This window comes from Maniola hyperantus, chromosome 18 (genome assembly GCF_902806685.2).
Source record: "Maniola hyperantus chromosome 18, iAphHyp1.2, whole genome shotgun sequence".
Taxonomy (NCBI): Eukaryota; Metazoa; Arthropoda; class Insecta; order Lepidoptera; family Nymphalidae; genus Maniola; species Maniola hyperantus.
This window is the reverse complement of record NC_048553.1, coordinates 578733-591692: the sequence shown is the minus strand read 5'-3', so window position 1 is coordinate 591692 and position 12960 is coordinate 578733. Positions and strand designations below refer to the sequence as shown.

General features: G+C 37.7%; 2 protein-coding genes across 10 annotated transcripts in view; one reads left to right on the top strand and one right to left on the bottom strand.

The window, feature by feature from the left end:
• ps (RNA-binding protein Nova-1-like protein passilla) overlaps nucleotides 1–12960 on the bottom strand; it is a 102169-nt gene that overhangs the window by 46562 nt on the left and 42647 nt on the right. Inside the window, exon 1 of one of the 9 annotated variants that reach the window (XM_069504609.1) lies at nucleotides 12807–12890. The exons of the other annotated variants lie outside the window; for them this stretch is intronic. The gene's annotated coding sequence lies outside the window, so the exon portion shown is untranslated. Of the gene's footprint in view, nucleotides 1–12806; nucleotides 12891–12960 lie in introns of those variants that run through there. 9 annotated transcript variants of the gene reach the window in all.
• Nucleotides 1–12960, top strand: part of LOC117990791 (uncharacterized protein DDB_G0287625-like) — a 242750-nt gene that overhangs the window by 207482 nt on the left and 22308 nt on the right. The gene's annotated exons all lie outside the window — the stretch shown is intronic.

Genomic DNA, 12960 nt, shown 5'->3' with positions numbered 1-12960 from the left:
GAATTGTTAGTGTATATAGAGGTTGATACGAGTTAGCTTTTGATATAATGATAACAATTGGATTTTCGATGATAATTACTAATTACCTACATGGTAATAGATTTGATTTAGATAGTCAAGGTTTAAAGGTTGATAAACTAAACTGAAAAAGGAAAGAACGCAGAAATAGAGAAAGCTACTTTTTACTACACATCGAACAGCTTTAGTTAGTGCCACTTGAATACACATCCATGTACATAATTATAGTGATGCTGTTACCATAACAGCATCACTATAATTGGGTATTTTACTACTTTTGAATTTGATAAATATTATTACTTTATTATAAACAAGGATAAAAATAATGACGTACACTGACAAAAATATTAAAATCCAACAAAGATTTACAAAGTTACAGGCATTTTAATTTTGGAGCGGGAGGGTCTTATATCCCTTTCTCGCAAAACGAAAATTTGTAGGAAACCGCGCGAAGCTACTATGGCATTAGTCAAAATGACGTCATAATTCGATATCGCTATCTCTGTCTAATCAGAAATATTTAAATGCTTTTTTTTATTTTTTCAGTTTTCGTCATTATTTTTATCCTAGTTTATAATAAAGTAATAAAAAAATTGGAGTCAAATACCCAATTACTAACTGATCATAGTGTTGAAAACTAGGTCTAAAGCCTTGTACAGATCTAGGAGCTGCAAGCTTTGAACCGCTCATGGAAGGCCTGGCCTGCAGCTGATCACATCATAACAAAACATAGAATAACAGATCGGCTGAACGGTTCTAAGTCCACAAAAGTTTGAGTGTTCATACTTTATACGTGTCGTACATAGCTATTATATGATAATAAACAATTGACAGTGAATTACACAGTTAACTTGATTCGTGAGCAGAATTGAAGGCTACAATTACAGCAAGCAGACTCATTTACATAAATTATCATGCACAATTGAACGATCAGTAGTGTAAATATGAAACACTTCACACCGATACACTGATGGATGGGTACTAGAAGGCGACGTAAGAGATACTTTTATCACACCCTCGACACTCCGTATAAGCGAACTGATTTAATTACCTATTACTGCTACCGGAACACGAGCCTGTCCGCACACGATTTACGTGTGTGGGTAACGGTAGAGCTGAGGTCTGAGGGAGAATCTAGCGGGACAAGCACAACGTTTATACGTAAGCAACAGAACTGTTTTCCGATCGCGTGACAAGATGAGACTCGAGTAACGAAATGAAGAGATATAAGGTATAAGGGCGCTTGGAAATGATAGAAATGACAGGCTAAATAAAGAAATATAAGAAAGAGCGTCTATTTCTTATTCACCAAAAAACACAAGAAATGTCAAATGAAGAATTTATATAATACGAGAATAGCATTTAAAATATCCTCAAAAAGCACAAATTTACAAATTGTTGACCTATCGACCATCATACAAAAGCAAATAAAATCAAAAAGTATTATGATAAGACAACAGTCAAGAATTTAAAATAACAAACTGACCTATCAACCAACGTAGCTAGTACCTATATAAAACGAAATGATCACAAAATAATTAATTATGATAATTTATTGCATGAATAAAATTGTCTTGCTTCAAACCGGCTACAAGGGCATTTCGAACCAGTTTTATTTATTCTCTTAGAGACAATAGTGATGTACATTACGATTGAGACATTCCTAATTGTGTCAAAATAGAACATATCATTATCCGAGACTAGTTAAAGAGTTTAGAGCAGCATTTGAGGTTATTATTGGTTTCACTTTTATTAATGCAAATCGTCGGTTTACTGCAAGAACTACAGTTTACAACAACTACGAACTCGTGAATATATATATCGTCAAGACTACTCAGTTCATAGTTGTTGTAAAGCGCATTTGATTTTTTTGCAAATAATGATTTCTTGCAGTGAACCGATGAAATATTCTAATTTGGATGAATTCACATCATAACAAAACAAAAAGCTATGATAACTAATCAAATCAGCAAAACAAGTATTTTATTGCTGTTTTTGTAATAGTTGGTTTCGTTCATCATTCGTCCTTCTTCGGCGTCTTCGTCATTCTTTCACTAGTGGTTAACTAAAAGTTTTAATGAAAGACGATGAAACAACTTCCATCCCAATGGTCAAGGAAACAATTCCATATATTATAATTAAGGATAAAAAAGGATATTACAAAAATATGTTTAAAACGAACGTAATTTTACTGTTTAGGACCAGGCTGAGTCACATTTGTTAAAGTGTACTGATTCTTTCACAATCAATAAAATCTTAGAATGTGCGAGAGAAAAGGAAACTCAGGTAGCCACAGCGCCTTAAAAGATATCATCGTACACGTACAGTGGACATAATTTGGCTCATTGTAGATACGCAAGCCAGCCCGTAATTTAGCCAAAGAACTAATTTCAACGTAGACATCCAGTAAATGATTACGACTGTCTGTCTCATTTATCACGAGGCTTTGATTAATCTCCCGACACAACCGAAATGTACTTCAGACATTGAGTGTTAATTAATTTTCTGAAGTAAATTTTGTTCCCATTCCCTAATAGAGAGACACAGAGAGAGCCAGCGCGTGCCAACCCTTCGTTATTTTATAAAAGCTGAAAATTTATCTGCGTATTGTCCCCAAAACAGGGAGGAACGAACAGCGACTATGAAGTTTGGATCATTGCTCAATCTAATTTATTCATATTTTCTTCGAAAAATCACTTCATACATTTCCGGACACTATGTAGTAGCAACCCCTTGCCAGATGCCAGATTTTTCGAAGAAAATATCAAAAAATTAAACTATGCTTTGGCGTAAGATTTTTTACACCTTTATTACCCGTTATCTCCCAAAGTCACCATGAATGATTGAAGGCATAATAAAAAGCAAATCTGAAATAACATTCAAAAATTTTATAATAGAAGTCCCATATTATTAATACGAAAGTGTGTTTGTTTGTTAGTTTGGCCTTCTTCTTCTTATTTTGCTTTGAGGCTAGTTTGGCCTTCAATCACACCGCAACGGAGCCACGGTTTGCAAAAAATTTGCAAATCTGTCAAGAAACCTCGAAAAGATCATAACCGCAAAATCCGTTGCGTAGTTTATCAGATCTAAGCGTACATAAGGACAGACAGCGGGAAGCGACTTTGTTTTATACTATGTAGAGATATGATAGTTTTAATTTGGAAATATCTAGATTGAAGTAGAGGCTAACCAAACTATCGTAAATTGTTATGGCAGCTCGTGTAGAGTGGGCTACCGCACGTTCGGTAGCATAATACCAGCGTCGGCCAATAGAGCAAAGCCCACGTCAAAGCCTTTGTGCTGAATTCCCGTATAGTTTTTGATCGTTCATTTTTATCAGCCACTATCGGGCTCATGAGATATGAGGTCGTGTAAAGCTGAACGCACATCTTTTCACAGTCCGCACCATACGCAACGGTTTTGTTCAATGCTTAGTGTCCGACTGAACCTTCAGCTTCGGTCAAAACTTCGGCCCATTTTGGCGAAGCCGATGGTAACCAGTAAATTGAAATTATTTCGCAGTGAGCATTATTTACGACAAATAAATACAAAAAGCCAACATAAACTTTAAAAAAAATATGTACATACAGTAGCCGGCAAGAAATATTTTGTACATCCACCCGTAGAATGAGATTTCGGCTTTGTAGAGCGTTGTCTCTATAACTCATACCTATGTGACGTTTTTTCGGTCTCAACGACAGTGACAACACTCTACAAACCCGCTATCTCTTTCTAAAGGTCGATGTACCATATTTTCAGCCGCGTACTGTACATAATTTTACTCACTTTTGGCCAATCTTGAAATGCAACTGACAACTGACATCAGCGTAGAAATTTAGGCCTAAAAAGCTCTAGTTTTACATTCGTAGCGGTTTCGTTACGCAGGAATCCTATAGGAAATCAAAGTGGTGTAAGGCTTTCAGAAAAAGATTGCAGGCAGCACGTATGGTACAGAGTGCAGACAAATGTGTGATCAACTTTATCACCCAGTATCAGGCTGGCACTAGATATGGTGCTGTGAAGTGGTACATTTGAATATATTCGGCATGTTATTCCAAACCCCCGCTGTTTACCCGCCGCGCGCCGCCAATACGGATGAGAGAAAAAGTAAATATTTCTGTTTGCGTTGTAAATTAAGAGTAGAGCCTAGCGTTTTGGAAAAGCTGTTTGGCTTTTTACGGACTTTTTGTTTGGAAAAATATTACGCGTGAATTACTCGTATTTTATAACGCTGGATTTGCTTAAATCACTACCCATATTATAAATGCGAAAGAGTGTTGATTTGTTGGTTTGTCCTTCAATCACGTTGCAACAGAACAACGGTTCGACGTGATTTTTGCATGGGTAATGGGTATAGTTAAAGACCTAGAGAGCGGTATGGGGTACTTTTTATCCCGGCAAATAAAAGAGTTCCCGCGGGATTTAAAAAAACCTAAATCCAAGCGGTCGTCCGTCACGGGCATTAGCTATTAAATGAATATGGAAATGTGAAAATGACACACTTAACGACAATGTTGGCAATATTAGTAAATTAAATAACAATGTTGGTAATATAAGTTGCCAGTAAAACCCGAAGTTCAAAATTGTTGATCAAATAAACGACTCTACTGTGACGAAATAGAGGTGCAAGCTGCCTAATGAAAAGAAAGTAAGAGGGTAGTTCGCTACTGCCCTTGACAGCTCGAACTTCATTGCTCGCAGCACCGCAGTCCCGTCGTGACCACGACCCGTGCAATTGGATTAAAATATCAACAAATAAAAACATCAAATTAATCGTGGTATGTACCCGTTATCTACAATAAAATAAACTTACCCTGCCTGACCCCCACTTTTTTGGATGTAACTAACATCCGTCAGATCGATTTTGTTCGTGTAAAATGTAACCTATGTCACCCGAACCATAACAACAAATCAACTGACACCTCATTCATCAAAATCGGCCCAGTAGTTTAGCCGCTACAGTGGAACACACATGGATACAAACATACGTACAAACATACACTGCCAAAATCTTAACCCTTCCTTTTGGATTTGCCGTAGTTGGGTAAAAATTGAATCAATCGACACGAAACGTAGGTCAAAGTCGGTTCACTAGAGCCCGACATAGGGCTTGACCTGAATTTCACGCCGGCCCGACCAAAGGGCAAAAGGTAAGTACAGTTTTAGGTGATCGCGTTAGGTGTATTACCCTTGAGGTAGGTAACCGTACCAGCAAGATTCGTTCACATCGATCGTATCGCAGAAATGCTAATGACGCTGAGGTCCGTCAGGCGTCAGAGATGTGACCTCGGTTCACACCATTTTAAGATCGTGTCCTATGCCACTCATAGTTCACTCTGCCACGGATGCTACTCACATTCTCAGTTCTGAAAAATGCTCTTCTTACGGCCGTCCTCCTTCTCCTTTAAATTTCAGATAAGCTCAGGATTATTGAAGCTATTAGAAGAAGAGAGAAAGAAAAACTGTCTGTTATCCGAAACACTCGACCCTGAATGGTTGCACAACTCAGTGTCCCTGCATTTTATGCGCAAACACACATAGAGCAGGATGCCGATTTTCACAAATACCAAATATATTTAAAACTACACAGAAGAAAATAAACAAAGTCTTATTTAAAAAACACGACTACCCTGCCAAACAAACTAAAAAGTAAAAGATTTCACATTGAATTTTTGTCAAAAAATTTGTAGCCACTCGGGATGAAGTAAGGATTCTAACAATACCCCCTACATCCGAATCTGTTAAGGCATTTAGAAGTTACTAGCGGATACCCGGCGTGTGCTCTAAAACTATCTTCTATCATTATTGCTTTTCTAATGAAGCCAGTTTGGGGCACATCGGATGGTTTCAAAGTCTATAACGGACTCAAGTAGAAACATTTTTTGTGTTTTTTTAAAAGTTATGGTAGAATAAAAAACTCACGGAACCCTGAAAATACGAGACTCGATTTTTAGGCAGTCGTGTAAAAAGAATCCTTAACAACAAAATATAAGCCGAACCTGTCGAGTGTTGACCCAATATATATAATAAGTAAAATGTGAGAGACACTACGTCACACACAAGGTCACGCATCGCCAACACGATTGATTTGCAACTAATACCGACAAATCCGTTTTACCTACTTTGCGCCCAGCGGCTAGCCTCATCCCGCGCCTCTGAAACCCTTGCAATAAATAGTTGAGCTAAAGAGAAGCCGTAGTTGGAACTAAGTCGGATAGGCGTGGGTGACCCAGTAAGATGTAGTGCCAATACTTCTAATAGCCATCGATAATATTTACGTTCACAGTAAAACAATTCCACCCTCACCACCTGGGTGTCTGGTGCACTTCGACCGCCCGTTGTGCCAGATCCTTCTTTCCACGCACATGCAAACTGTGGAATCAACTCCCTTCGGTGTTCCCATTAGATTACAACATGGTGTTATTCAAGGACCAACAAATTCCTGAAAGGCCGGCAATGCATTGGTGGTTCCTCTGGTACAGCAAATGTTCATGGGCGGCGCTAATCACTTAACATGGGGTGACCCGCCTGCTCGTTTGCTCGCCAGTTTTATTTAAAAAAAAACATTTTATGCATTCGATTACACTTAGCGCTAGACGAAAATCTTACCTGATGGTAAGTTATGAGGCAGCAGTGTAAATGTTAAGTTATGACGCAGCAGTCTAGCACTGACTGACACTGACAGCGCGCGCTAATCTGGCATGGTATGACAGCTGTTTAAACTACATCGAGTTCTCATCGTTATCGTATTAGAACATAAATTCGTTTGGCATATTTGCCGGCACCATGGTAGCCAGACCAGACCAGACAACGACCAGACGTCTATAAACTGGCATCACGTAAAAATGCTGAAATTATGGCAATTTTGGACATAGTTCTAAGCTGGAAATCCGGGTCATAGCTGACAATCAGCGTCCTGCATTTATGTACAGCTCAGCATAATGTCCTGCAAGACATTATGCTGAGCTGTACACCCATTTGGGGTGGTGCCACAGATGAAAATGTTACATTTTGTATGCTTTGTTTTCATTTTCTTTCTTTGTAACCATGATACAAGTACAACTGCCCCCTAATTGTGTAAGAATAACCATTTCATGATAATCGCAATCGTCAAGAAATTCTGCCCTTTGATTGGCTGTGAAGAAATGTAAACACCAATCAAAGGGCAGAATTTCTTGACGATTGCGATAGCGATAAAATGGTTATTCTTACACAATCGGGGGGCTGATTCACCAAAGATTTCACAGACTAGTAAATATCACGAAGCTTCGAAACTGCTGTTGGTAGGTATGTTTATTGTTTAACCATTATCAATCACCCTCCATCATTTTTATCATCTAGCCAATCGCCCGAAGCTATGACCCGACCAAATCCCATCTCTACTTACCTAAGGATTTCACTCAGATACATTGCAGCTATTGTAAATGTAATGTAGGGCAATATGTCATTCATAAAACTAAAATATCTACCTCGTACAACAATGACCTCGACTTATTGTTGATGTACATGTAGATCATTAGGAACAATTAGCCTTTGAAACCATTGCAATTATGGAAACAAAAGAGTAGCCTCGGCAATTGTAACTATATAGCCATTGTTGACCCAATAAAAAGTGAATATGGGGCAGTACGTCAAAACAAAACACAACATATTAAAGAACCTATATCAGGTAGAACCATTATTGAGCTGTGATTATTCATATTATAATAGAGGAGCCTCGGCAATTGTAAATAGAACAATAAGTACGTAGTTAACATGACGTGGTACGATAGAAAACATAGCAACTATCGAGAGAACAGAAATGTGAGCTATTGTAAATAGTGACAAGTCAAATAGCCATATTGACCTAATAAAAACTAAATAGGGAACAGCACGTCATGTAATGTTGCCAATGTAGACGAGATATTAAAACCGAAGTAGGTATTGTTATTGCAAAACAAGATGTTAGTTGTTTTTCAACAATTGTTGGAGTTTAATAGCCATTATATAGCATGTTTGATATGTAGGTAGTAGTACTTAATAGTTAGTGCCATAGATTCTTTCGTTGTCTCTGCTACTTGACAAACGTTCAAACGGTCCTTCGAGTTCACACAAGTTTTTCACGAGTTCATTGCCACCATCAGTAAGTTCTCATAATATCTCCCCCGGGTATTACGCTACGATGTGTAGATGCGCCCAAAAACATGTTTTTTTTGGGCGCATCTACACATCGGCCCTAACCTCAGCTTGCCGGGATGTAACGGACATTATCTAACACCTTGTAGACAGGTCTAAGTAATAAAAAAACATGGTGCATTCGTCATGTAGTAATAGGCTACTTGACATTTTTTTTAAGTTGGTCTTAAATGGTTAATATTTGTCCTATTATATCAAAAAAATTAACACTATATTTTTTTGCGCCCTAAAAACCGTAAAACTTTAATTTAAAAAAATATTTTTCTTAGACAGGTGAAAACACTGTCGGCCATGTTTGGCCGATAGATTATCTGTGCTCTGACGTCATGCATTTGTAAACAACAGTATAACCACAGGGTTATACTGTTGTTGTTGTTGTTTGTAAACAACAGTATAACCACAGGGTTATACTGTTGTTTACAAATGCATGACGTCAGAGCACAGATAATCTATCGGCCAAACATGGCCGACAGTGTTTTCACCTGTCTAAGAAAAATATTTTTTTTAATTAAAGTTTTACGGTTTTTAGGGCGCAAAAAAATATAGTGTTAATTTTTTTGATATAATAGGACAAATATTAACCATTTAAGACCAACTTAAAAAAAATGTCAAGTAGCCTATTGGATCAGTACACCCACGCTTCATAAATATAAACAACCTAACAACAAATTAGCGACATTAAAACCGAAGTTTAGTTATAACAAGATGTTAGCAACTGTAAATAGTGTAATAAGTCTAATAGCTATTATTGACCTAATAAAAAGTGAATATGGGCCAGTAGGTACGTCACGTCACGACGCTGAAGTAGACGAGGATACAATGCCACCTACGTCCCCAACAATTGAGTCGCATCCCACTGCCGCCGCGACTCATTTGACCTCATTCCTAGCGGAGCGTGTCCTCCACCTGCCACTTGGTACAGCTACACCGTTCTTAGGTACGTTGTACTATCGTAGAAAATTGGCGATATTTTCATTAAAAATAATTTTAGCTAACTATACTATATCATTTTTATCAAATGATATTAAAAACGCAGTTTTATTGTAACAAAATGTCAGCAAAGCAACTGTATGTAAATAGTGTAATAAGTTCAATAGCTATAGTTGACCTAATAAAAACTGAATATGAGTGTACAAGGCTTTTGGCCACCAAGGAGGAGTGGGGAATACTCGTGAGGCGCCCCCAAAGACGTCACTTCGTGATGACCACAACCACTCTGCCAAGAGTGTTGTGTACGCATGGCGTAGCAGGCCGAGGCGACTATGGCATGATGAATTAGATTTTACAGTTAGGTGTCCCGATAAAGCACAGAATGGTGAAAAATCGTAGGGAGACCTTTGCCCAGTAGTGGGCCAGGCCAATTTAGATTAGACTATAACACCAAGCCACTTGAACCATTAAAGCAATTTAAAAAAGATTAAAACTTATAACATTATGATCTCACGATTAGTTATGACACCGGCATTCGATGAGCTCATGACGAAAGACCTCAAGTTCAAACTATGGCATGAGCATGACCGACAATTCGTGACAAGATTGTTTATTTAAGTCATAAAACATTACCTTGAACGTTGGCTGGTATCACGAACATAGTAAAAACGTTACAATAAATTCTCACAACAGATGTAATTAATGTTTTCGGTAAGCAATCGCTTGTAGTTACAATCTTGTTTTTAAATTAATTCGTACCAAAAAATTTTATAGGTACCGCAAATTGCTAATGCACGTGGCCGCCATATTAGTGACGTCAGCACTAGACTGAAGTTACGAGCTGATGGTATATTTTAATTAAATATGCGTCAAAGAGACATGGTTCCAGCGCAATAGCAATTTGCTGGACTTATAGCAGTTAAAAGAAAAGATGAACTGAACAGGGAACCACTTATCTCTACCAGAGATCTCTACCAGTGACCCTCGTCAGTGGGAGAGGTTGTAAAGGAAGAATAAGACCTACACAACAAAGATAGGTGGGACTTATTGCAAATAACGACGTTGTCAAGTAACCTATCAATGGATTACGGATAGATTATATTAATTTCGGCCATACATTCATTTGGCGTAGTGACGAATGTCCGGTCAGTTATAATGTCGGACACGTGGAAAATTTAGTTCACGCCATTTCACTTATTATATTTTTATCTGTTAAAATACTCTAGATAATAATTTATTTATCAATGTTTGGGAAGGCCGTAAGATACGGGCTTTCATAGTTCAGGGGTCAGGATTCCTATCTAATGTACTGAACTGAGGTTTTTATAATATTTTTACTTACACTTCAAGGCTAAATAATTTCTAAATACATAATCAAACATTGCGGAACCTGTTGAATGAAATGAACTCAGGTTCTCTAATAAAGTTTTTCTGATTTATAATTTTGCATCAAGATTCAATGACAATATTGGAAGTATTTTCTTTGATCGTTCCCCAGTGTGTTCGTAGCACGATTCGGCAGGCAATTTAGTAGTTATTGCAGTCGCCTGTTGTCATATCGATGCATCGATCGCTTGCAGCCAACAATTTATGCGAAAGGATTGAATAATTGATGCATGGACAACGGGCAATACAGAATGAGTATTTTTAGATAGAGACGATAGAACACTTATGAAGAGTTAAAACTCCTTGAATTTGTGGGATTTACAAAACAACTGCTCGATTGCGGATTTTTCGCATGAAGCATTATAGGATAGCTGTAGATTTAGACCTGTCATTTTAGTTTAGTTTAGAGATTGTGTAGAGCAGAATTAGGCACAATAACAGGAAATATATTTAGCTATCGTCAGGATAGTAAGTAATTCCATTCATTAAAATCGTTGACTGTTACAGAAATAAAAATCTTCAGCTGAAGAGTTATGCATACCAGGAACAATCTAGTACGCACAGTCAAAACTGAAATACATAGTTTATTAAACTCTTCTAGTAGAACAGATTTTTATCGTGATTATCATGAATGAATTAACAACAGATAACTCAACTACCTAGTACCTAGTTATTTAAAAAAATAGATCGAGGTCAAGACTTCAAGTCATGTAAAAAAGATTGTAGGAAAGAAAGAGGCGATATTGTCTTGATGTCTCCAGGGCCCGGCGCGGCCACAAAGCCGAGGGCCCTCCACGATGAAAGGTGTAGTCGATGCTCTTGACTTTGACGACCCATTTGCGGCACTGCTCAGTACAGTGTGCCTACTCGTTACATGTATAACATGTACCTGTTACGTCACTGCTGCGCTTCTTGATGCGACATTCACGAGTGCTTTGTGGAACAAAGCGCTTTAATGGGTTTATAGTTTTATAATACTTAAAGAGCTATATTACATGGTTATTTATGTATAGCTCAACTACTGGGTTTTGTTGTTTCTTTGTTTTAAATCTTTATTGCACACAAATAAAAAATACAAAGAAGAGAAAATAACAGACTAGGAATAGAACTTCACTGCATGCAAAGGGGTCTATGAAATTTTGCCCCTCGATGATACAAGGTGTAGTCGATGCTTTTGACTTTGACGACCCATTTGCGGCACTGCTCAGTACAGTGTGCCTACTTGTTACATGTATAACATGTACCTATTACGTCACTGCTGCGCTAATGCGCATGTTGATTCTTGATGCGACATTAATAAAGAGCTCTTATCATCATCATTTATTTATTTATTTATGATCAACTCATCGCCAGCTTACTACTGAACACGGATCTCCTTTTATGTTTTAGGCCATAGTCTGCCACGTTGCCCCAGTGCAGATTGACAGTCAATAAAGAGCTCTGTTTGATAAGATTTTAGGTACGCTAAAAAAAATAAACCGTAATTTTGATAATAGACAAAAAAGCATGTGAACGTAACGCATGATTTATACAAATAGATGAAGGATAAACAATAATAAACATTATATCTCCCACAAGCGCCCAGTCCTACACGATATGAATATAATATGAATCATAGCCTGCTGAGCTCTGCGGATACTGATTATTCAGTGTAAATTAATATTACAATAGCAATTATATTGTAATTTCCGATTATTAAGCACCACGTTAATGACGATTTAATCGAGGAAAATGATTGTTACTATAACTTTAGGTATAAAAATAAATATTTTATCATATTACAAAGATGATGATGCTCGTATAAAGATGTATGATCTCACCACAAAGTCTAAAACAAGGTTTCAATTAACGTTAAAGTTTAAACACATATAGTCCACTACCGGTTGTGATGGCAATCGAGGTATAAGGCGCGGGGACGCCTCGCACACCCGCACGTATCCCGCTCGCCCGCAACGGGTTAGCGCGGGGGTTGTGCGGCTGTGCGGGAAGTTCCCTCCCCGATTGCTATTTTGACCTGTCGCGTACGTTTCTATAAGCTAAATGGGTTAAACGTTTGTTTAAAAACATAACATTCTTATTTATATTTTTTTAGGGCATGTCTCTGGGACTAATATTCTTCTTTAACTAAGAGTGAAGCCCTTAAGAGTGGGTACAACAATAATTTAGCGGGAGTGGTTTAAATAGAACCACCAGTTGTTATGATGAAATATTATTAGAAATGATTTTAAGATTGATATGGAGGCACGATCTGATGGAAGAAGTATGGCAGTTATTATGGTGCATATCTTGACCCATACCTCATGTTGGTTTGCACACAGCATTACAGCTTAGGGAGAGTCGTAACTAGCCGCGACCGAAGCCTCCCACCAGAATAACCAGACCTGAACCAAATTAGAAAATATCATTTCCTAAACATTTCTAATTCGAACCGCCAAGATTTGGAACACCCTT